This window comes from Carcharhinus amblyrhynchos, chromosome 6, assembly GCF_965287045.1.
Source record: "Carcharhinus amblyrhynchos chromosome 6, sCarAmb.v2.hapA, whole genome shotgun sequence".
In the NCBI taxonomy this organism is placed as follows: domain Eukaryota; kingdom Metazoa; phylum Chordata; class Chondrichthyes; order Carcharhiniformes; family Carcharhinidae; genus Carcharhinus; species Carcharhinus amblyrhynchos.
The window spans coordinates 84,979,444-85,003,909 of NC_137329.1; positions in this window are offsets into that span (position 1 = coordinate 84,979,444).

Genomic DNA, 24,466 nt, shown 5'->3' on the forward strand with positions numbered 1-24,466 from the left:
AAATGTCGTCTTCCATATAAACTTTCCAACTCATTTTAATGTCATGTGCCTGACTTTGCTAGCTCCCCAGTGGCATCTCTGTGCCAAGTTAATTGTATATCAATTATATTTGATTATATTCAGGTGAAGGGCATTGGGGTTTCACTTGAGAAGTTATAAAGAGACACTTCTTGAACAGGTACATCGGGACGTTTGTCATGTTTCTCTCTGTAAACAAATGTTAGCCAGAGTAAAGACTGGCTTCAGCATCATCCTTCACAACTGGTTTAAGATGTACCCATGGTTTCAATCATTGATGATGCCACCTGGAATCACTTCCTTGTGTCCCTCATGATCCCTATTCCCTTTATGCTCCTTTCAATTACATTTCCTTATGCATCTGTCTCTGGAAAAACCCTTCTCCCATTTTGCTTAGAATGGGACTTTCAAATTCCCAATTCACAATTCATCACTATTTCTCTACAATCATCATTTTTTTCAAACAGGCTTTAATGTTCTTGTCCAAAAAAAAGGCATTTGTCCTTTCCTATGGTGGTTGCTTCCACAAGAAATGGCCCCAGTCTTGACTCCTGCAAAACTATCTGTTGTACAACTTAGCTATCCATTGACAGACCTGGCTGGAACACATTATATTCTCCAGTCTCATTCTCCCCCATTAAAACCCTCCATTAAGTACAAGGCAAAGACTCCCTGATTGGCCCATCATTTGGATCCTTAATCAGGAGTTCATACTCCAATAAGCCAACCTCAATGGCCTGATAGAAGTCATTACATTCTTCTTTTCATGCTTAAATTCCTTTCCTGCCTGTACCCCTCCCCACCTCTGTAACCTGTCCAATTCTAAGTTCTTCTGGCCCCTACCTCTAATACATTAATTCCTGTGGGCCAGCACAGTGGTTAGCACTACTGCTTCACAGCGCCAGGGACCTGGGTTTGATTCCTGGCTTAGGTCACTGTCTGTGTGGAGTTTGCATGTTCTCCCCTTGTCTGCATGGGTTTTCTCTGGTTTCCCAGAATCACTCTGAAAAGATGTACTAATTAGGTGCTTGACCTGGACTGTGGTGACTAGGATCTTCTAGAGCAAAAATAATCTCTTAACTTCTTGGCTCTGCTTCTCAGCACTCTCTCCCTCACCTTTAACAATATGTATGAGGAGCTTATAGAATTTGGCTATCCAACTCTTTTGTCACTCAACTGTTCTAGCCACTTTATGGCTACCTGCCTTTCTGAACTTCAACTCATAAAAAGCTTTGCTCCTTTATCCTATCCAGTACCATTTAATTTACCCTTGTCCTTGCTGACCAACATTTGGTCTCAGTTTACCAAGGCCTCAGATTTAAAGTTCTTGTAATAAGACTGCAGATGCAGAAGTCCCTTCACCAAAATCCCTTTCTCTACAACTCTAACAGTAGGACACAGAATTAGCAGTCTACCACCAGGGGTTCAGAGGAACTGATACTCCCAGTTAAGTACAAGGCAAAGACTCCCTGATTGGCCCATCATTTGGATCCTTAATCAGGAGTTCATACTCCAATAGGCCAACCTCAATGGCCTGATTGAAGTCATTAGATTCTTCTTTTCATGTTTAAATTCCTTTCCTGCCTGTACCCCTCCCCACCTCTCTAACTCCTCCAATTCTAAGTTCTTCTGGCCCCTACCTCTAATACGCTCATTCCTGTAAGTCAGCACAGTGGTTAGCACTGCTGCATCACAGTGCCAGGGATCCGGGTTCAATTCCTGTCTTAGGTCACTGTCTGGGTGGAGTTTGCATGTTCTCCCTGTCTCTGTATGGGTTTCCTCTGGTTTCACAGAATCATTCTGAAAGATGTGCTGAACCTGGACTGTGGCGACCAGGGAAATTTCACAGCAACCTCATTGCAATGTTAACATAAGCCTTACTTGTGACTAACAAATAAACAAACTTCATAAACCTTCCCTTCAGGCTATGACTTCCTAGCTGTCTCATTCGATGCTCTGGAATTCCTGACCTAAAACCCTCAGGCTTGCTACTTTTCTTTAAAGTTCATTTCTCTGATTTAAGCATTTGTTCACTCAGTTTTTTAAAAATTACCCCTCTGTTAAGCAAGCACTTGGAACATTTTCAGCATTCTAGGTATGATATAAATTGCTATTGGAATTTTGTCGGTGAAAGGGTAAGGTTTAAGCTAAGACCGCTTCATTTCCCCATTCACAGGGAACAAGGAGCTGAATCCTAAACACTGCAGCTCTAACTGAGGCTTCCCTATAATGAGGCTGTCTAAGAAGCAGTGTCAGTGTGACTAAGCTGAAAGCTGTGTTTCAGAACAATCGTCCCTGTCTGCCACAATATGCCAGGGCAACACCAATCAGAACGTCACAGCAATGAGCGGGACAGAAAATGCAACTAATTAGGGTGCCACTGGTGTACAAAATGTATTTAACTTACTATTTCCTCCTTTCAATTAAATCCCCAAAGGCAATGGATAATATGAAGTGAATTCTGATTTTCTACTGATATGTCTATTTTTTAAATCTTTTCGCTGTAGCATAAGCTCTCAGTTCTTTGTACCACTCCAATCCTGGCCTCTTGAGCATCTCCCCATGTTAATTATTCCACCATCGCTCTTGGTTCTTTTGGCTGCCTACTCGTAGGTCTGGAATTCATTCCTTTAAGCTGCTCCTCAGAATCTACTTCATTGACCAAGGTTTCGGTCACCTGCCCTAATACTTTCTTACGTAGTTTGTAATCAACCTTTGTTTGGTAACACTCCTGTGAAGCACTCGGGGAGATATTACTATCTTAAATGTACCAAGTAAATATAAGCTGCTATTGTTACAATGACTAATTCACCCTAAGTTAACCAGTTGATAAGTAACTGAACAGTTGAGCTCACTAATTACTCCCTCACCCCGTGCTCACAATGATTTCAAAAATCAACCCACAGATTAGATCACCCATTTTTAAAGGCCCCACTGGAAGATAAATATTCCTTTCTCCCTCAACCTCCTGCGCCCAAAGGATACGCAGCTATCTGACATATACTCACCCATAAACCAGAGAAAATGAGACCTAATCAATTCATTAGGAATTCTCCTTTATCCACCACCTTTCATCAGAGCTGCAATTACAGGAATGCCAGGAAAATTACAGTGAGGCACCATGGAGTCCAACTTGAGTGTCTTCAAATTGACAAAAAATGATCTGGTTTGAACCTTCAATGGGATTCCATCGTGCCAGTGGTGTTTGTCCACCACCTTACTCTTCATTTCATCCTCCACATGTCCAATCAGTTTATAGCACCTAATACGCAAATAAAGTTGAATCCACTCAATCTGGTTTTGGTTTGAATTAATTGCACAGAGCTGAGATCTTAATAACTGCAGACTCCAATCTTTGTTTGATATTGTAATATTTAGATTCCAGATTTAATCTGAGTTCATTACAGACAAAGCAAGTACAGGAGCAAAGGTTGATTTTCTAGGTGGTTTGAATGCCCTTAAACTCCAGAATGGCATCTTCAGTGCACATGCACGCCTACAGAGTAAATCATGCTACACACTGTATTATCATGTCAATGTTAACCAGAGGTATACAAAGCAGGCGTATCATTATATCAACCAGCAGTGCTGATTTGATGTCAGTGTTGCCATTTGGGGTTTAATGATCCAGCATTCTTTTAAACTCACATAGCCGAACATGGATTCAACAGCAGAAAGGATCCCCCAGCAGTCCTATATAAAGGGACAGTCACCTACTTACAACATTAGTTAACAAACAAAGAACAAAAGAACAAAGAACAAAAACAGCCCAGGAAACAGGCCCTTCAGCCCAACGAGCCCGCGCCACCATTTTAACATTACCAGTCCCCCCCTCCACCCATGACCCTTATCTATTGTTTATGGCATTCCACATTGAGGGAAACTAATTTAGGGACAATTTATTACTGCCAATCAGCCTAATAGCACATCTTTGGGGTGTGGGAGGAAACCGGAGCACCTGGAGAAAACCCACGCAAGCACGGGGAGAATGTACAAACTCCCACAGATACTGGCCCAAATCCATGTGTCTGCACAGCAAACAGTGATAGTCACTGAGCTGTCCTGTTGCCCAGCATCTGGTCCAGTTTAAGCGCACACTAACGACATGAAGCTCTAGGCTATTTTCGAACATTCAAGAGCAGCCCAAGTATGACCCGTCGCGTGCATGCCTCTCATTGGACAACAAGGCGGACCGACTTAAAACCTGTGAATTAAAAGAGAAAAACATTAGTATCATACCACATCCTTTTACATTACCAGGGATGTCCCAATGCTAATGAACCTTACTTAAAACAATCTCCTATATCCTCCCTTCTCCAACCCACTCATGTGCCTGTCTAAGTTACTCTTAAACAACTCTAGCGTGCTTGCCTCCACCACCTTACTTGGCAGAACATTCCATTACCCCACTACCCTCTAATATCTGTGTTATACCTCTCCCCCCTCACCTTTAGCCCGTGGCCCCTCGTACTGTGTGTCTCTAACATAGGAAATAGCTTACCTCTGTTTACTCTATCTATACCCTTCATAATCTTATATACCTCTATTAGATCCCCCCTCAGTCGGCGTCTTTCAAGGGAAAACAGCCCGAGTTTGCTCAATCTTTCCTCATAATCCAGTCCTTCCATACCAGGCAACATCCTGGTAAACCTCCTCTGCACTCTCTCCAGAGTCTCCACATCCTTCCGGTAGTAAGGCAACCAGAACTGGACGCAGTTCTCTAAATGCGGCCTAACCAACGTTCTATACAACTGCAACATTAGACTCCAGCTCTTATATTCTATACCCCTTCCTATAAAGGCTAACATACCATAGGCTTTCTTCACAACCTTCTCCACTTGTACTGCCACCTTCAAAGACTTGTGCACTTGCACCCCCAGGTCTCGCTGCGATTCTATACTCTTTATGGGCTTACCCTTTATCATATCACTCCCCCCTACATTATTCCAGCCAAAATGCATCACCTCACGTTTATCCGGATTAAACTCCATTTGCCAGATATCTGCCCAATATACCAGCCTATCAATATCCCATTGTATTGCCAGACACTGCTCCTCACTGCCTGCCAATCCAGCCATCTTAGTGTCATCTGCAAATTTGCTGATCGCACCACCTACTCCCTCTTCCAAGTCATTTATATACACTACAAAAAGAGGTCCCAGTACTGAGCCCTGCGGCACACCACTAGTGACAGACCTCCAGCTAGAAAAGGACCCCTCCACTACTACTCTCTGTCTCCTCTTTGCAAGCCAGTTCTCAACCCATCTAGATACCTGCCCTTGTATCCCATGAGCCTTAATCTTTTCTACCAACCTACCATGAGGGACTTTGTCAAATGCCTTACTGAAATCCATATAGACAACATCAACGGCTCGTCCTTCGTCAACTGTTTTTGTCACCTCCTCAAAAAACTCTACCAGATTTGTAAGGCAAGACTTCCCCTTTACAAAGCCATGCTGCGTATCCTTAATCAGATCGCAACGCTCTAAGTGCTCATACATCCAATCCCTAAGAATCCTCTCCATCAACTTGTCTACCACTGACGTCAAACTCACTGGCCTATTGTTACCCGGGTTATCCCTCCTACCCTTTTTAAACAACGGTACCATGTTTGCTATCCTCCAGTCCTCTGGGACCTCACTTGTGTCCAAAGAAGAGACAAAGATTTGCGTCAGGGGCCCAGCAATTTCATCTCTCGCCTCCCTAAGCAGCCTAGGATAAATGCCATCGGGCCCCGGTGATTTATCGGTTTTAATGCTACCTAAAAGCCCTAACACTTCTTCCCTCGTAATCGATAGTTCCTTCAATTGGTCTAAAGCTCCCTCGAAGACCATACCAGACATCAAGCCCCTCTCCTTCATGAATACTGACGCAAAGTATTCATTCAGGATCTCCCCCATTCCCTCAGACTCTAAGCACAATTCCCCTCCTCTGTCCCTGAGGGGACCGATTTTTCCCCTAGCCACCCTTTTGCTCCTGACATAGGAGTAAAACGCCTTTGGATTTTCCTTAATCCTACCTGCCAAAGCCATTTCATGCCCCCTTTTTGCCCTCCTAACTCCCCTTTTGAGATCCCTCCTACTCTCTCTGTTGCTGGTTGATTTCTTCTGGCTATTGATTTGATTCTACAAGTATTCTGGAGCTTGCTATAATTTTTACCACTTGCAAATTGGTGTGGCTGTTCCTGACCACAAAGGTTCTGCAGATAGCACCTTCCAAACTCACAACCACTTCCAGCCAGAAGGATAAGAGCAGCAGATACAGGAGAACACCATCATCTGGAAGTTCCCCTCCAAACCACTCACCACCCTAACATGGAAATATATTGCTGTTCTTTCGTAGTTGCTGGGTCAAAATCCTGGAATTCAATCTCAAATGACAATGAGGGTCAACCCACAGCACATGGACTGCAGTGATTCAAGATGATAACTCATCACCATCTTCCCCAAGGGCAACTAGGGATGGGCAATAAATGCTGGCCAGCCAATGATGCCCATGTGCTATGAATGGGTAGAAAGAAGAATTGCTGCAAGCACAGGTCCACTAGTAGTTATTCCCCTTCATATCAAGCATGACTTGAAGAATGAACAGAGGTCACACAGAGTAGGGCATGGTGCTAGAGGAAGGAGTGGAGAAGGAGGGTCTCAGCAGGAGCTCATATCTATCCTGAGTTTTTAAGGAACAATTTTCCTGCCTCATCTTCCATGAGGAATAAAGCAAGCAGCAGCTGTGCTTTAGTAAAGTTGGCTGCACTGATATCTGTCATCCACTGCAGCCACAACTGCAATGTTGGAACACAATAATGGTGTCTTTATCGTTGGCTGTAAAGGAGATCATGCAAATAAACCTGTCTGCATCTGCCTCCTTCCAGGTTGAGCTGGAGGCATTTGCAACATCTCACAGTTTGTTGTTCACTGCTACACAAGGAAGTTCACTGAGGTTTTCTATTTGCAAGAGAGTTGACTATATTTCATTCTCTCTTGTCAGAGACGAACAGGTAGAGCTGGCACCCATCTTTGCTCTGATGGTACATGGAGCACAGTGCCACTGACTTTGCAAGTTGCTTTGCAGACACTTCATGTCAATTATACCCACACCAGAACTGAATGTGATTCCTCCCTCAATTCCAGCTAGTGTGTAATCATAGGCAGTGAATCAGACAGGTCAATGCCTGGTATGCTGGCAGCAGTTTTGATGCCTTCATTCTGCAGCAGTCCACTATGCCATCTGCCACCATGTAAACTAATAAGTTCTGTGACAAGAGTTGGCCACATGGCTGACAACTCCAATTTGTAACCTATGCACATATAAGCACCATATATAGGACAAAAGCCATGCTGCCACACAAAATGTGATCGAACCAGCCATTGGGATGCATAAACAATGCTTTGACTACCCTTGACTGTTCTGGAGGAGCCCTGCCCTGCAATATTTAGCAGATGACATGTCAAGATTTATGGCGTTCTGCTGTGTGCTGCACAAAATGGTCATTATGAGGAAACAGCCTTTGCCTCCAGCAATATTGACAAACAGTTAAAGAGATGCAACATGACGACAGGGGGAGAAATGAGAAGACAACCTACAATGTATCACCTTTTCTGGGTTGTCCACGAAGAATTAGTCCAAGTGTAAAACCAATAAACACAATTCCCATCCCCATTCACCACATCTTGTCATCCCTCTGTCACGGACCATCACAAGGCCTATCTTAGCCATAAAATAAGCATAATGGCCACCACATTCCAAACTGTGTGATACTGCATTCAAAAGACAACAAGCCATCTTTGTGCACCCCTTTAGTGACCATCTTTTATGTGCCTTTGCCTGTTTTTGTTCTCCTTCACAGTGCTACCCCAGAACTATGACACAACTGGTGCGGGTCTGCTGACTCTCAGTGGAAGACACTGCAGACGATATGATGTTTTTAAGAATAATCTCAAGCCTAGGAGGCCAAGCCTTGGACAGTGCTATCTCAGCGTGGGGAGCAGGTTGACCTGGTTGGCTGGCAGACAACGGCAGAAGAACCAATAGAGTTTAAACTCCTCCTCGGAGAGTACACCAGGCTCCATGGAGCTGCCACTCCCCCAGTGTGTAGCCTCAGCAATCCTGGCCATCTGCTGGACAGGTGCTGGCTGGACTGTTAGGAACCTCTTTACTCACTGCAATTAGCAATGGCAATAACAACAAGCTGACCTTGCATGACCTCAGTCTGAGCTTCCACTGTGGCGCTCCAATGTTTGTTGGCTGCTGCTTTTGTTGTAATGGCTGCTGGGACATTGATCTTCAGGCTTTGCATCATGGTGGGGCTACATGTATGCCAGCAGAAATGGCCACCACCATGTGCTGGACAGGACAGTATCCAAGCACTGTGTGAGATTTTGTATGAAGTTGATCTGCCCTGTTCCATGTCCTTGACATTAATGACAAGCTTCACAATGTGCTAAGCATCCCATTGGGCATAACTATCAGCATTCTACCATTGGCTGTCCACTGAAGTGTTTATCTAAGTCTGTTACAGCAGAACCCCTTTGCAAGCTCACCCTCTGACTACCTTACCTTCTGCCCTGGCTGCAGGTAACTTCTGCCTGGTGTCTCGCCAAAGTGCAGTTTCCGCCTTGATGCTATTCTCAAAATGACAAGCAGTCTCATTTTCTGAGCTGGTGGCTGCGAAATCATGTGACAATGTTTCTTCATTCTCACTGTCTTCCTGCTCTTCCTCCATTGCCAGAAAGGATGACGTTGTGGTGTGGATGATGGGGGCAGGACGTCAATTAAGATGGCCATGACAACACATCTGCAGCTTGTGGTTCAGAAACGAGTGTGGAAAATGAGAGAAATAAGTAGGGATGAAGATACTCTCTTCCTCTGTGACTTCAGCCCCACAGGTGTCCACGGTCTCAGCAATGGGTATCCCAGTAATGGTGAGCACCATCTCCCAAATCAGGGTGAGAACATGCAACTGCGCCTGTCCTCTGTGGTTAGCTCTGACTCCTTCCAGCTGTGCAGCATCTTGTCCTGAAACTGAGAGGTGAATGTGTCAGTGAGTGTGGTACAATGTATTTGGATGGTGTGGCTGTCATAGTTGAATCAATAGCATTGTGTATGGGTTCAGAACTATGAATGTAAGGCTTGTAGCGGTGGGATATGTGTGAGGCTATAGTGAAACATATAAATTCTAGGTATAAATCCTGACTGATAGAGATTGTAGGTAGTTGAGTCATGGGAAGGTGCCAAATTAAGTAGTGTCTGAGGATTCTGGTGCATTTGATAGGATATAGCATTCACTGATCTTGACCACTCATGTGAGCTCATTGAACTTCTTGTGGCACTGCATCCAGCTCCTCAAGACTTGATTCCTGGCATTGTCCCCATTACCTTCTGAGTGTGCGTCTGGAGGACCTCCTGCCCCATTGCAGATTCAGAACATCTCACCTTCTTTCAAACTCCTCACCAAGGCCCCTAATGCGATGTTTCAAAACCAGAGAGCTCACTTCTTCCCACATTGGGCCAATCTCCAGTGTTTCCCAGGTCACATACAACTATCAGACCTGCTCCAGACACAGTGAACCTCCCTTTTAATGGGTATAAGCTAGTTTTAAGTAGTGACTATTCATGATTTTGGCTATTGCATCCAATGAATTAACAGTATGGTTACTTAGGATCATAGGAACATGGGAGCAGCCGGCCTATCAAGCCTGATTCAATGTGATCATGGTTGATCATTCACTTCAACACCTTTTCCCCAGTCTATCCCCATATCCGTTTATGTTATTGGTATTTAGAAATCTGTCAATCTCTGCTTTAAACATACTCAGTGATAGAGTTTCCACAGTCCTGTGGTCTAGAAAATTCCAATGATTCACAAACTAAGAGGTTTCCCCTTTAGTTGAAATTTTGGGATGAATTTTGCCATCCTGCCCACCATTGGGATCAGAGCGGGCAAGGGGCGGACCATGGAAAGGTCCACTGACCTTGGGCAGGATTTTCCAGTTTCAGGGTGAGTGAGGCTGGAAAATCCCACCCACTGCTGGCTGAACATTCAAATTATTAAAATGAGCATGAAAGATGAGGCATTGCAATTGAAGGCAGGGGTTAATTGGGTTTGTGATCACCATTTCCACTTTGGGGGCTATTAGATTTAACCTCAAAAACTTTTGTGAGTATCTGTAATGTATTGTCCCACAGCACTGGTCGTTCATGTCCTAATTCAAATTATAGTTATTATTTGAGCAGTTTGGTCACCAATCCTTGGTAATGTACAACTTTTGCTCTGATTGACAATCCCAACAAACTTAACACAATGAGATCAGAAGACAGGAACCACAAGAATGCCACGTATGGAGAACAGGAGATAATCACTAAAGAGAAACATTGGCAGCAAGGCAGAGAACAAGTGGTAAATGGAGTTGGAGAAAAGAATTGGTAAGCTAGCCAACTATTAAACTTCCCAAGCAGCAGTACTCACGGACTTGGACATCTTGCTTAAAATAGTTGCCATGGAGTCTGCTACCAGCCTGTTACTTACCTCATGCTGTGCCCCTACTGTGTACTTGCACATAAAAATAAGAACAGTTAAGTATGTTAAAAATAAACTATACACTATGAATTATAAAGCATAACAAACATCTGGCAATTAGTTATAAGGCAGTAATTCAGTCACATCCTCTAGTGAAGTTTATAAACAGCTCGAGCTTTCTGCTCCTAGTACACGACATCATTGTCATGCTGTCTTGTCTGAATTACTGCCCTGCATCCCAGTGCCAGCTCTTTGTTGTGCTGTTAATGCCATGCCAACGGAGACTGGGGAAACCAACACGGATTCATCTTAGGGGACAGCATTGATTCTGCATAGTTGCTGAATATTCCACATCTTATTAACCCAAAGAAATGCCTCCAGCTAAGCATTACTACGGAAAAGGTCCACGAGACACAATCAATTACTGAAAGGTTTGATTCCTGTTCTGTACTTTATCCATAGGAATAGTTCTACCTCTAGCCTGAAGCAAGGAGCTGAAGAAATTGTTACAGTTCTGACTCTGGATTAGTATCCAGTGATTGCTGCTAGAGTCTGTGCTGTCTGAAGCTGCCAAATGCTGATATATTGCTGGGAATACAGCTTGTGATCAATTTGTCCATATAAAAAACTCAACACTGGCAGGAGTATCCCGGGAGGGATAAAGTAACTGATAATATATGCAAGTGGACAGTATATTTGGATATACAAGCTGAAAATGCCTGCAAACTGCATCCACTGTAAGTCAGTCTGAAGACCAGCAAAAGCCTTAGAGAAATGATCTAAGCAGCTGTTTGTTCTTCCTCATAAGGATTCCCAGCAGGGCCTATCTTTGTTTTTGGTATTTGATCCTGTAAACGATTGCAATAACCTCATCCAACTTCATATTCCAAAAGTGCAATGATTTTTAATGAATCTTTTCTTGGACACAGCACAGTGAAGGAGAAATACAACCATTCAAACTGCTCTTTAATCTTCATTTATATTACACCAGGAATTTTCAGTTCTGAGGTGTTATACATGTGAAAGCTTACAATTACAAGATGAGGTTGTAGCAAGTATAAATAATTACTTACTAAACAGGGAAATATTCAGAAAGTAAATCAGTTTGGCAGATATAGTCAATACTAATGAAACAATTATTTTACAGCTTTTTAAAGGAAGACCACATGAGGGCACGGACTTTTACCAACCAGCCACTTGGAAGATGGCTGTTGTTACAGGAAGCCAGTCACCTATGACATTACTGCAGGAGTTCCTCAGGGTAGTGTCCTGTGACAAACAATCTGCAGTTGCTTCATCAATGACCTTCCCTCCACCATAAGACCAGATGTTGGGGTGTTCGCTGCTGGCTGCACAACGGTCAGCACCAGTCACGATTTCTCAGATACTGAAACAGTCCACGTCCACATGCAGCAAGACCTGTGCAGGGCCCCAGCTTGGGCTGATGAACACCAAGTAGCATTCAGATCATAAGTGCCAGAGAATCACCTCTGCCAACACGACAGAACCTAACCAACTCCCCCCCACTACCAATACACCGCCCCCCCCCCCACCCACTGCTTGAAATTCAATGATGTTTCCACAGCTAAAGTCTCCACCATTAACATCATGGAGGTTATCATTCACCAGAAGGAATTCAACAGAACCTGACTCATTAATAGTGTGGCTCCTTGATCAGGTTTGACGTTGTGAACACTGTGATGAGCGGTTCACCACCTGACCACTCACAACTTTTCTGCAATCATACAAGCCAGGAGCCTGATAAAACATGATCCACTTACCTGGATGAGTGCGACTGCAGTAATCCTCAAGAAGTTTGAACCATCCAGGACAAAGCAACCTGCTTGACTGGCATCCCATCCACCACTTTCATCATTCACCCCCCTCCCCCACCCCACATTGGTACACAGTGGCAGCACTGCATACCATCTACACGATGCACTACAGCAAGTTGTCAAGCCTCCTTCAACAGCACCTTCATAGAATCCGTACAGTCAGCCATTCGGCCCATCAAGTCTGCATTGACTACAGTTCCACCCAGGCCCTATTCCTGCAACTCCCCATATTTACCCTGTTATCCCCCTGACATCAGTGTCAATTTGGCATGGCCAATCAACCTCACCCACTTATCTTTGGATTGGAGGAGGAAATTGGAGCATCTGGTTTCCTCCACCTACGTCACCTTTAAGGAGAAAGGCAGCAGAGTCATCTGATTACCATTCTCCCCAGGTTTCCCTTAGATATACATCACAGCTCCTTCTCCTTGCTGGGTGAAGTTTGTGGAACTCCCCAGCTCCTGTGCGAGTAGCTTCATCAAATGGATTGCAGCGGTACAAAAAGAAAGGCCATCCTTATCTTCCCAGGCAAACAGAGATAGATATTGAATGTTAGCTTTAGTGGCAATGCACATATCCCTGGAATGAATTTTTTAAATACAAGGAGTGAATCCTCTGTTCTGGAGTCTGCGATTTGTATCATGTGGGAGTGACTCCCATTTAGTGCAGATCTTATTCTGTTCAGCTAATTAAATATGCAGCCGCAAGGATCCTGTGATTATTGTGGCGGGGCAAGCAGGAAGTCACCATCTCTGTCGTTACCTCATAGGATCGAAGGCATCCGGAAAACCTGCACTAACTCTTCCACCTTTGCAAAGCCACTGCTCCAAACTCCCTCCCTTCACTGGCCACTCTCCGTGCAATTTACACTGCCACCACCCAGTCTCCAGGGATGGCATTACAAATACCTCCCAAAGAGGATAATGTAGTGGCAACCCACTATAAATCATAGAATCCCTACAGTGTAGAAGGAGGCCATTCAGCCCATCAAATCTATAGTGACTAGAATCCCACCCAGGTCCTATTCCCCTAACTTTTATTTATCCTGCTAACCCCCCTGACACTAGGGTCAATTTAGCATGACCAGTCAACCTAACCTAATTTCTTTAGACTGTGGGGAGAAAGCGGAGAACCCAAAGGAAACCAAAGCAAACACGGGGAGAATGTGCAAACTCCACACAGCCAGTGACCTGAGGCCAGAATTGAACCTGAGTTCCTGGCATTGTGAAGCACCAGTGCTAACCACTGTGCCACCATGCTGTTGAAGAAGTCCATCACACTAGGTACACACTTACGTGCTGTTGTAAAAGAGCACATTCTAATTTCTCACTGGCACATATCTTAAATTGGAGAGGTAATGTAATTCCTGTGAGGTGGCCTTTCGATGAGAATGCATGACTTGCTAAAGGGCTTCCTAATGTTGTTCATTGGCAAGTGCAGCCTATCTTTAACCTGCTTTTAAAGTCCCAAGAACTTAATTCGTAAAGCGATGTTCTGGCTAAATGAAGTTCTCCCACCCACCAAGCTTCCCACTGCTGGTGGGACCAGAAGGTTCCACTCCATAAGTAATCTGTTAAATCTCTGTACATGACAGAAATAGACTGAGATATTGGCTGGGAAAGACGATGACAAGGACATATCAAAATGTTTACATGTCAGTACAGCACTATGATTTTGAAATTATTCCAAGACTCAACCATCAGATTTGACAGCATGAGAAAGCACCAATCAATTAACAATTGCCCTGCATGGGGGAAAGTTCTTGTAATTTCCACTACAATTTCAGTGCTGCAAATATGGTATTTAACTGTAGTTCAAAATACAACAAGCTTCTCCCATTGCAATCTGAGTGTTACTGTATTCTATAGACATATATTTGAATTGAGGGCTTCACTGGTGCTTGCCAACTTTATTTGAAACTCTTGGTCAGTTGCTGCTGCTCTATTTTCTAAGTATGAATATAAAATATTTTAGCACTAAGGAGCTCATGCTGGATGCATTCTTTCACACTGAGGAGAATTCATGCATGCAATGGGAGAAAAAAACAGGGCTCTTTCATCTGCTGAGGGCTTCCATTCCCCTCATGCCTGACTTGTGATACATTGTCAATTAAAGTCAGACTACTAGCTCATTTGATCAAGTATTTTATTGTTTTAAATGAGATTCAAATGAACTCCTATCAGGCAAGTCACACTCAGCCATTAATTATTGCGTCCCCAGCTGGGCCTTTTCAGCTTGCTGCTATCCCCTGAGCATTTACACTGCTCGCTCTTTCCTCTGTACAATCTATCACTTGTGGTAATGGAGACCAGCCGATGCGTTGGAGCGGGAGGTGTTTTATCCTCTAGGCGACTGCAGTAAATCTTTGCTGTTCATTACTCTTGTATCATTTTCAGCCTTCCTTGGTGCTGTTCAGTGCAGTAAATTCTTCCATTCGTATAGTACCTTTCATGTCACCTGGCCATCTCGAAGCATGTTTGAGCCAATGGGGTTATTTTTGAAGCGTAGTCACTGTTGTAATGCAGGAGAAGCAGCTGCCCATTGTGCACAGTAAGATTCCACAATGTGATAATGTCATGATCTATTCGAGTGATTCTTGTTGTGCAATACCCTTGTGCAAGGGTATTGAGAAAAACATTTGTTCCCATTGAATAGGATTGTTGTCATTTACAGCCATCTGAAAGGCCAGACTCTGGCTGGGTTTTCAGGTTAGGCCTTGGCGGGGGGATCTGATAGGCCAGTCAAAAGCCCTTTCACTCTTGTCAAGACCTGAAGATCCCAGCAGCAGGCAGGGTTGGAAAATTCTGGCCTCTGTTTAATATCTCTTCTAAAAGATGACATCTCCATTCCCTCAATACAGCTCTGAAGTGTTGAATTTGATGTAGAACTCCACTACCTGGACTTTTGAGGCTTGAACCCACAGCTAATGTGGAGTGCCAGGGACCTGATTCGATTCCTGGCTTGAGTCATTGTCTATATGAAGTTTACACATTCTCCCCATGTCTGCTTGGGTTTCCTCCGGGTGCTCCAGTCTCCTCCCACAGTCCGAAAAAAGTGCTGGTTAGGTGCATTGACCCGAACTGGCGCCAGAGTGTGGCGACTAGGGGAATTTCACAGTAACTTCATCGCAGTATTAAAGTAAGCCTTGTTTGTGACTAATAAATAAACTTTATTTGTACGTTACTAACAGAACATTTACCATGTATCCATCATACATGGCTGACTGGGTGGCTTTCAGAGCACTGCCCCTTCATCAGGTGTGTGCAGGATTTGTTTCACACTCAGTACAACTCAATACCAACTCAATTACAAGCTAACTGTTTGTGAAACAAATCCTGCACTCACCTGATGAAGGGACAGTGCTCCGAAAGCTCATGCTACCAAATAAACCTGTTGGACTTTAACCTGGTGTTGTGAGACGACTTACTGTACAATCCCCTCCATTGCCACACCCCGCTGCCTGTTCGGGTACCCTGGGGGAGAATTTAATATGGCCAATGCACCTAACTAGCACATCTTTCAGACTGTGGGAGGACACCAGAGCACCAGTGGAAATTCATGCAGACATGGGGAGAACGTACAGACTCCATACTGATAGTAACCCAAGCCAGGAATCGAACATGGGTCCCTGGTGCCGTGAAGCAGAAGTGCTAACCACTGTACCACCGTGCCATCATTTATTGGGTTAATAGAATAAAACTGCCAGCAATATTTAAGCAGCTTTGTTACAAATGGCATTTGTTTGATTATCAACGGGCATCATCATGTCACATTGTGTGAGTTGAAACCGGCACATTCATTTTTCACTTATTGACTAATTGGGACAGTTGTAACATATGTAAGTTGCAAACTGTGGTAATATGTCATTTCAGTCTGTTGTTAATAACCCAACCATCCATACCAGAAGTGTTTCCAGTACTGTTTGCCTTTATAAGGATGAAGGGGATGTTGTGACACAGTGGTAGCTTTCCTACCTTTGGGCCAATGCCCTGGGTTCAAGTCTGTCCCAAGTACTTGTCGATGGTGGAAGGAGTGTTAATTATACAGTGCAACGGGCTGATAATCAGCTTGGGAATCATTCCACCACTTCCCTCACTTTCCCTCCAAAGGGAAAGAAAGTGTGTGTATGAAGACATACAAAAAGAAATAAGGGAGGAATCAAGTGTGCAGCTGCTGGCCTGGTAGAACTACCACTTCACTTTTACCAGTTGGCATCAGAGCCCTCTGCCACAGTGGCAAATAAAATCATCCAGTGTTCGGAATAACTTCCTATCTCTTGCCTCCGTATACCTCTGCCAAGAATCCAGCTAAAGCGCATTTCTCCTCCTGACCAGTGGCTGAAGTGAACATGGTTGATGAAGGGAGTTTAATAGCAACTTGTCTCCTTGACAATGAGTCATTAAATAATTGGGGCTCAATTTTGTCTTCGGAGTGGGAAAAGGGGTTGGCAATTTTTCCACATTGCCAACCACATTGGGAAATGCCATGTTAATTGGTATGGGGATGGGAGCAGTAGGCTGTAGTAAGGGGGTAAATAACTGGGTGGGCGCTTCAATATGGAGGGGCTTATTACCCACAGTTTTGAAATGTTGAATAAAGAATAGATAAAGCAACAAGACTACCAACGTGGGGGAAGGAGGAGAATTTCTATAGAGACCAGCCTCTGACCGCACCCATATCCAGGCAGGCAGCGAAGGCTTGTCGGCCTATCTGGAGTGCTGGCATCCCAACCTGCTGCTCGGTGCCCACTTCTAGGCAGATAAACTGCACCCCTACCAACATCACCAGGAAAATTAGGCCCACAATGGAAAATTCCAATCAGCCTCATTTATGGGAGTTTAACAAGATTCTTAATGAGCCGAGTCAGCTACTCTCTCAGTAAACGTGACCAACACCAGGAAACAGGCACACTGGCCAGTATTAGTATTTCTGGGCCCTTCCACCTCCATTCCATCCACAGGCCTGAAAATTCAACCCCAGAAGACAGCACTTGCAAAGCACAAAATCACAATATCAGGACAGTATGGTGGCACTGTGGCTAGCACTGCTGCCTTACAGTGCCAGGGACCTGGGCTCGATTGGGTCACTGTCTGTGCTGAGTCTGCATGTCCTCCCTGTGTCTGCATGCTCTAGTTTCCTTCCACTGTCTGAAAGACATGCTGGCTAGGTGTGTTAGGTACTTGGAACAAGGCACTTTCTGCTTCTAAAATATGCTACTGCGTAATCACTAACCTTGACATTGTTAGAAACACTGTCTGTAGAGAAAGCCTACTCCTTATACAGTTAGAAATCAATCATTTGAATGTTCATTGGTTGTTCTACATGTATTGGAAGCAATACATCCAGAGAGAGTGGGGGGAAGGGAGAAGAGAGAGAGAGAGAGAGAGAGACAGAACATATGAGAGAGCAAAGGAGAGAGAGAGAGTATGCGAGGGAATGAGACAGTACAGTGGAGAGATAGAGGGCGGTATTTAATGGAGGTGAGAGGATCAGTTAGGATGGGGTCGATAGATCCGTGTTACCTGATTTCAGAAAGGCCCGCCATACTTATTGCCTTTTCAGGCATTTAAATTGGCAGTGGCCGAGCTTTCCCAGAATTAAGGACCTCGGGGATGGAAAACTCACCCTCTCAAAAGCTGCCAACTAATGAGTAGCTGGCAATCTGGCTGTTCCTGGTGAAAACACAGTAAAAAGTCTGACAACACCAGGTTTTAGTCCAACCTATTTATTTGATAATATACTCACAAGCTTTCAAGGGGACTGCCTCTTCTTCAGGTGAATGGAGAACTCTCCATTCACCTGACGAAGAGGCAGTCCCCTTGAAAGCTTGTGAGTATATTATCAAATAAATAGGTTGGACTAAAACCTGGTGTTGTCAGACTTTTTACTGTGTTTACGTCAGTCCAACGCCGGCATACCCACATCATGTTCCTGGTGAGGCAGCCACAGAGAGTCCCAGGATTGCCGAGGGATCCAAGCCACTGGTGAATGATGGTGGGGTGGAGATAGTAAGATGGGGGGTTACAGGGAAGGAGGTAGGGGGTTAGGCCTCACTGTCCCATTCCCCCAGATTCCCAATGACGGGTGCCTCGATCAGACATTGACTAAGCCCCTCCACGAGCCCATAAGTAATCCAGATACGCTGAGGCCTTTAACTGGCATTAATTGTCACTTAAAGGCCTCCGTTGATGGCAGGGTGGGAAGGCCATTCATGAGCCTCCCCACTCTGGACTTGATTGAACTAAGGGCAGAAGGGCAGTGAGTCCCAACCTGCCACCCTCCTGCCTCATTAAATGCCCCCACACCCCCAAATGTGCCTCAGGGAGGCTATTAAATTCCACCCAGTGTGTCAGGGATTGAGGGTTGATATAGAGAAAGACTGTTTAAATAGAAAAATCACTCTTCATCTCTAATGGCATATTTATATTATCATTAGCATCTATTATTAATGGTTATTCCTCAGGATTTAGTCTCTTCTGAGATCTATTTGTACCCTTTTCCATTATTCACCACTGCTCACCTATTCATCAAGGATTAAATCCCACTTTAAAAAAGTGTTTAAAATTTTTGTTTAAATCAATTTACCTAAATTGGACAGGGCAAATTGAACTGGTGCCAGATTATCATCTAGTATTACCAAATTGGACATTTTCACCAAGTCATACTTCGGTCTGCACCAAATCTCTGCCACTTTCTCCATCTTGAAAGCCTTCTGCCTCCTTTAAAATATTCATTTTCCACTGTCTCCTACACTTTACCGTGAGCTTTTCCTGCAATAACCTCCCTCATTCTCTCCCGGCTCCTCTGCCCTCAGCAACTCCTCTATCGGAGTTTTACCACCTCCCTGCCTGAGGCTCCTAAGATCCTGCCCGTAGCCTTGCCCGCCCTGATTCCGGACGGGTGTGCCAGTAAAATTCCAGCCCTCATCTCTGACAATTTCAATCTCCACCTCAGCTCCCATTGCCTTCTATCATCTGTTCATTGCACTCCTGTCCTCCCTAAATCTCCTCCTCAGTGTAAGTTATCTTATTTATTTTCAAAGCCACATATTCCACCTCACTATTTCCCAGTGCCAGTCATAAACCAGACTAAAATTCCCTTTTGAGAGAAAAGTTTTCCAATTGAACTGACCGTATCATTGGTGGTAGGTAATAAGAGTACACCACTCACATTTAATATTCCGTTCAGAATTTACAACTCGGTGATAATTGCCTGTCCATTCACTGATGTTTAAAACAATGTTAAGGTTATTAAGAACCAGCCTTCACATTAATCGGAACATTTGGATTAATATCTTCTAGGGCAAAATCATTTTCTAAAATGGTTGAGATTCACCAAGCTAATTCCTGGGTTGAGATGGTTGTCCTATCAAAAAATAGCCTGGAACTTTATTCCTTGGAGTTTAGAAGAGTGAGGGGTCACTTCATTCAAACATATACGATGGAATTCTATTGCCCTGCCTGCCATGGAATCGGAGAGGGTGAGGGGCGGAAAATAGAAACGTCCGTTGAACTCGGGGAAGATTTTCTGGTCTCAGGTTGAGCAAGGCCGTAAAATCCCGCCCAGAAGATCCTGAGAGGGCTTAACAGGGTAGATGGTGAGATGTTTTCATGAGTGAGAAAGTCTCAAACAAGGCTATAGCTACACCATAAAGTGCCAGTCATGTACAACTGAGGTATGTGGAAGTTTCTCCTTGCAGAGGGTGGTGAATCTCTGGAACTCTCTGCCCCAGAGGGTGATGGAAGCTGGATCATTAGAAGTACTTGAATTAACAGTGAATAAATATTTGATAGATCAAGGGATAGAGGGCTGTGGGGAGATGGCACAGGGAGGGAGTTGAGGCCAGCATAGATCAGCCATGATCATATTGAGTGAGGCAGGCTTGAAAGGCTTGGTGGTTGACACCTGCTTCTATTTCCAGTGTTCTTGTTCTCCTCACTAGATTATAACTTCAGCCATTTTTTAAAGTTCTAGTTCTTAATTAATCTAGCCCCTATACTCTGAAAGACAGCTTTGTAGGTGGCTCTATCACCATCAAATTACAAAGTTCTGAGCATGATCATCATGCTACCATTGCCTGCTGCCCATTTCTGCCCATCCCCCCTTGCCCAGGGCTTGAGAACAAAGAAATCAAGAATGACACAGCAGTGCAGTACTAGGGAAGTTCTGCACTGTCAGAGGTGCCGTTTTCAGATGAGAGATTAAACTGAGGGACCCACCTGCCTCCTTGGGTGGATAGAAAAGATACCATTGCCCAAATTCTCCAGCAATTCACATTAGCGGGATTCTTTAATTCCGCCAGCAGTGCAGCCCATGTTGCAGGTTTCCCAGCGGCTGGAGGTGGCTTCGATGAGGATTCCCATGACAACGGCAGAACTGGAGGTTCCTGCCGCCAGCTAACGGCTCACCGTCTCCCATTGCCTAGAAAAGTGCTGAGGGGAGGCCACAGAATCTTGCTCCATGGCACTATTGTCAAGCAGGTCAGAAGATCTAGTCAATATTTATCTCTCAAACAACATTACAAAAACAGATTCAATGGTTATTTCATTGCAGTTTGTGGGAGTTTGCTGAGTGTAAAATGGCTGCCGTGTTTTTTTTCAGTGTAACCGTGACCACACTTGAAAAAACGCTTCATTAGGCTGTAAGGTGGAGGTTGCGAGAATCACAATGAACATGCGAGTCTTTATTTTCCTTAACCATCCTGGACTAGATGTCTTGTTAATTCAAACATCAAATTAAGAAATTGCTTCATCCCAGCTGGTAAGAAACGATCTGGTCAGAAACATTTCACGTGGCAAAGTATGGGTAACAGGCCCAATACATATTGGTTCAGAGGTCACGGTACAGGTTGAACAAAGAACAAAGAACAAAGAACAATCCAGCACGGGAAACAGGCCCTTCGGCCCAACGAGCCCGCGCCGCCGCATCACCTTACACCTATTCTACCCTGCGTGTCTACGAATAGAACTCCTGACTTAGCCAGATTCAGGGGAGAATAGTGTCAATTTGGTAAAACCAATCAGCCTAAGAGCACATCTTTGGGGTGTGGGAGGAAACCGGAGCGCCCGGAGGAAACCCACGCAACCACAGGGAGAATGCGCAAACTCCCACAGACACAGGCCCAAATCCATGTATCTGCACAGCTAGCAGTGCTAGTCACCGAGCTGTTGCGGCGCCCGTCTACCGGTCCAGGATCAAGCTCACACACCGACACGAAGTACTAGGCCACTCCTGGAACCTCCAAGAGTAGCCCACGCACGACCCACCGTGTGCATGCCCCTCGTTTGACAACGAGGTAGACCTCCACCTGCGGAATAAAAGACAAAAACGTTAATCACAAGCCTGCCTTTCCGGTCTCTCCCGAGGTTCTAACCTTTATTTAATACCCCTACCATAACCCTCTATCCTCGTTTCACTCATGTGCCTATCTAACTGAACCTTAAACGAGTCCAATGTTCCCGCCTCCACCACCCCACTCGGTAGCACGTTCCATACCCCCACAACTCTCTGCGTAAAGAACCTTCCTCTCATATCCAAATTATACCTCTCCCCCCTCACCCTTAAATCATGTCCTCTTGTATTTGTTACCAATCTAGGGAGCAGTCTCTCACTATTGACTCTGTCTATTCCCTTCAGTATCTTATATCATGTCCCCCCTCAATCTCCGTCTTTCCAAGGAGAACAGTCCCAGTTTCTCCAACCTTTCCTCGTACCCCAGCCCCTCCATGCCAGGCAACATCCTGGTAAACCTCCTCTGCACCCTTTCCAGAGACTCCACGTCCTTCCGGTAGTAAGGTGACCAGAACTGGATGCAGTACTCCAAATGCGGTCTAACCAACGTTCTATACAACTGAAGCATTAGACAGCAGCTTTTAAACTCTATCCCCCTTCCTATAAAGGCTAGCATTCCATAAGCCTTCCTGACAACATTCTCCACTTGTGTTGCAACCTTTATGGATTTGTGAACCTGCACTCCCAGGTCCCTCTGTGTTTCTATACTCCTAATTTGTCTACCTTTAATCACATAGCTCCTCTCTACATTATTCCTTCCAAAATGCATCACCTCGCATTTGTCAGGATTAAATTCCATCTGCCACCTATCTGCCCACTGCACCAACCTATCTATATCCTGTTGTATCACCTCACAATCCACGAGGTGGTAGATTTAAAACTGAGATGAGAAGGAACTACTTCTCACAGAGGGTGCTGAATTTGTGGAACTCGTTACCCCATAGCACGGTGGAGTCTGAATCAAGAGGGAGATAGATATATTTCTAATAAAAAAGGGATAAGGGGAAATGGGAACAGGTGGGAGAGTGGATTTGAGACCAGGGAGTGATCAGCCATAATCTGATTGAATGGTTGAGCGGGCTCAAAGGGCTGAATGTGCCTATTTCTGCTCCTAATTCCTATGTTAATAAAAACAAGCACAAGACTGATGAGAAAATCTGTCTAATCTACAGGTTTATGGCCTTTTGAGGTTCTCCCGTGTTTGATGTATGTTTTACAATTATTACCAGCCATCTATTACACTCCATTTAATTGAAATTAAAAATAGCTCATTTTTCCTGATCAGAATCCTTATGTAAAGGATAAATACAATTCATTCCTGCTTCATGCTCTCATTTGAGAACCTCGTCAAACAGCTCCACATATGACTAACAAACTAGATCAATGACCCCCGCAGAGCTTTTTGTTTAGATTTCACTAAGCAATCCAGCAGTCATTTATTCTGGGTTTTGGTTATCTCATACTTTGTATTCAGACTGTGTAAAACGAACTGGTTTATGCCCACTGGATATTAACAGTGAGGCCCGTCTGCTTCTCAATGCAGCCTTGTGATTTGGCCTCAACAAATGCCTTTATGCTGTACACATTCTTCTCTTTAAAGGTCAAATTTTAATGGCCAAGTTAAAGTGGGGCAGGAGTCTATTCCTCTTAAACATCTCTATTTCCACAGCAAAACAATTGTGCTGGAGCCATAAAACATACGTACAATTGTACTGAAGGGCACCCAGCATGTGTGCGACATAGGTGATGAAGAGCCATTGTCTCCATGACGGATGAGGAGAAAAAATGGAATAGGCGGGTTTTAAACGTCATAAAAAAAGGGTTACCTCATCTTAGTTTCTTGAAAAAAAAGGTAAAATCTACAATTTGTGTTGTGCATCAGTCAGAGATCACAGGTCAAGTACCCACCCCTTTTATTCCACTCTGCATAGCAACAAGCAGCCTTGTGTTTGCCACGATGCACCTGGGAGCCTTTGCTGTTGCTTCAATTAATGAGGTTATCTCACCCCCAGCTCACCTCAAAGTGCAGAATAATATAAGTGCGCTCATTAAATCGAATACATTCCTAGCACAGGCAAAGAGCTGCGTAGCACTCAGTAACAAAGATCAATTGGATGTTTTTGACAACACCGAAAACCATGAGAACAAGGATTAAATAGTAACAGGAAATTAAAGATAAATAAACACATTGTAAAATATAGCATATATTTAGCATATTGTCTGACTTTGTCTCATTGTGCTTTTTCTTCTAACTTGTGTTATCTGATGGCCAACTGGGCACTAGATTTATGTGAAATAATAACAAAGATAATGGTGTGGGACCTGCAAGCAGAGGTGGGGGGAGTTTTTCCACCCCACCACCATGGGAATTGTGGCAGGATTTTCTGGTTTTGGGGTGAGCGCAACCGGAAAATCTCGCCCCTTACATTTAAATACATCTCTTGTCACGTTGCACTCCTCTGAGTGAGAAACTTTCCAGACCAGCCAGGCAGGACCATCCATGGGGTGAGCTGAGGTAGGCCAGCCACATGTCCATTAAGACTCCGACAGCAGGTGGGGCTGGAAAATCTTGGTCAATGTTTCTTTAAAGAGATATTTATAAACAAAGTGTGAGTGGAGAACCAGTGACAGGAGCCCGATCTATGGGTGGGGGAAGAGGCCAGGCCTAAGAAATCGTTGGGAGAATATTGTTGACACTGACCCAACAGATCACATAGCCTCCCTGTGTGCTGGGAATATTCTATGAGAGAAAGATAGAAAAAGAGAGACCCAGGCAGAGAGATGATATTAGGAATCGACAGATTGA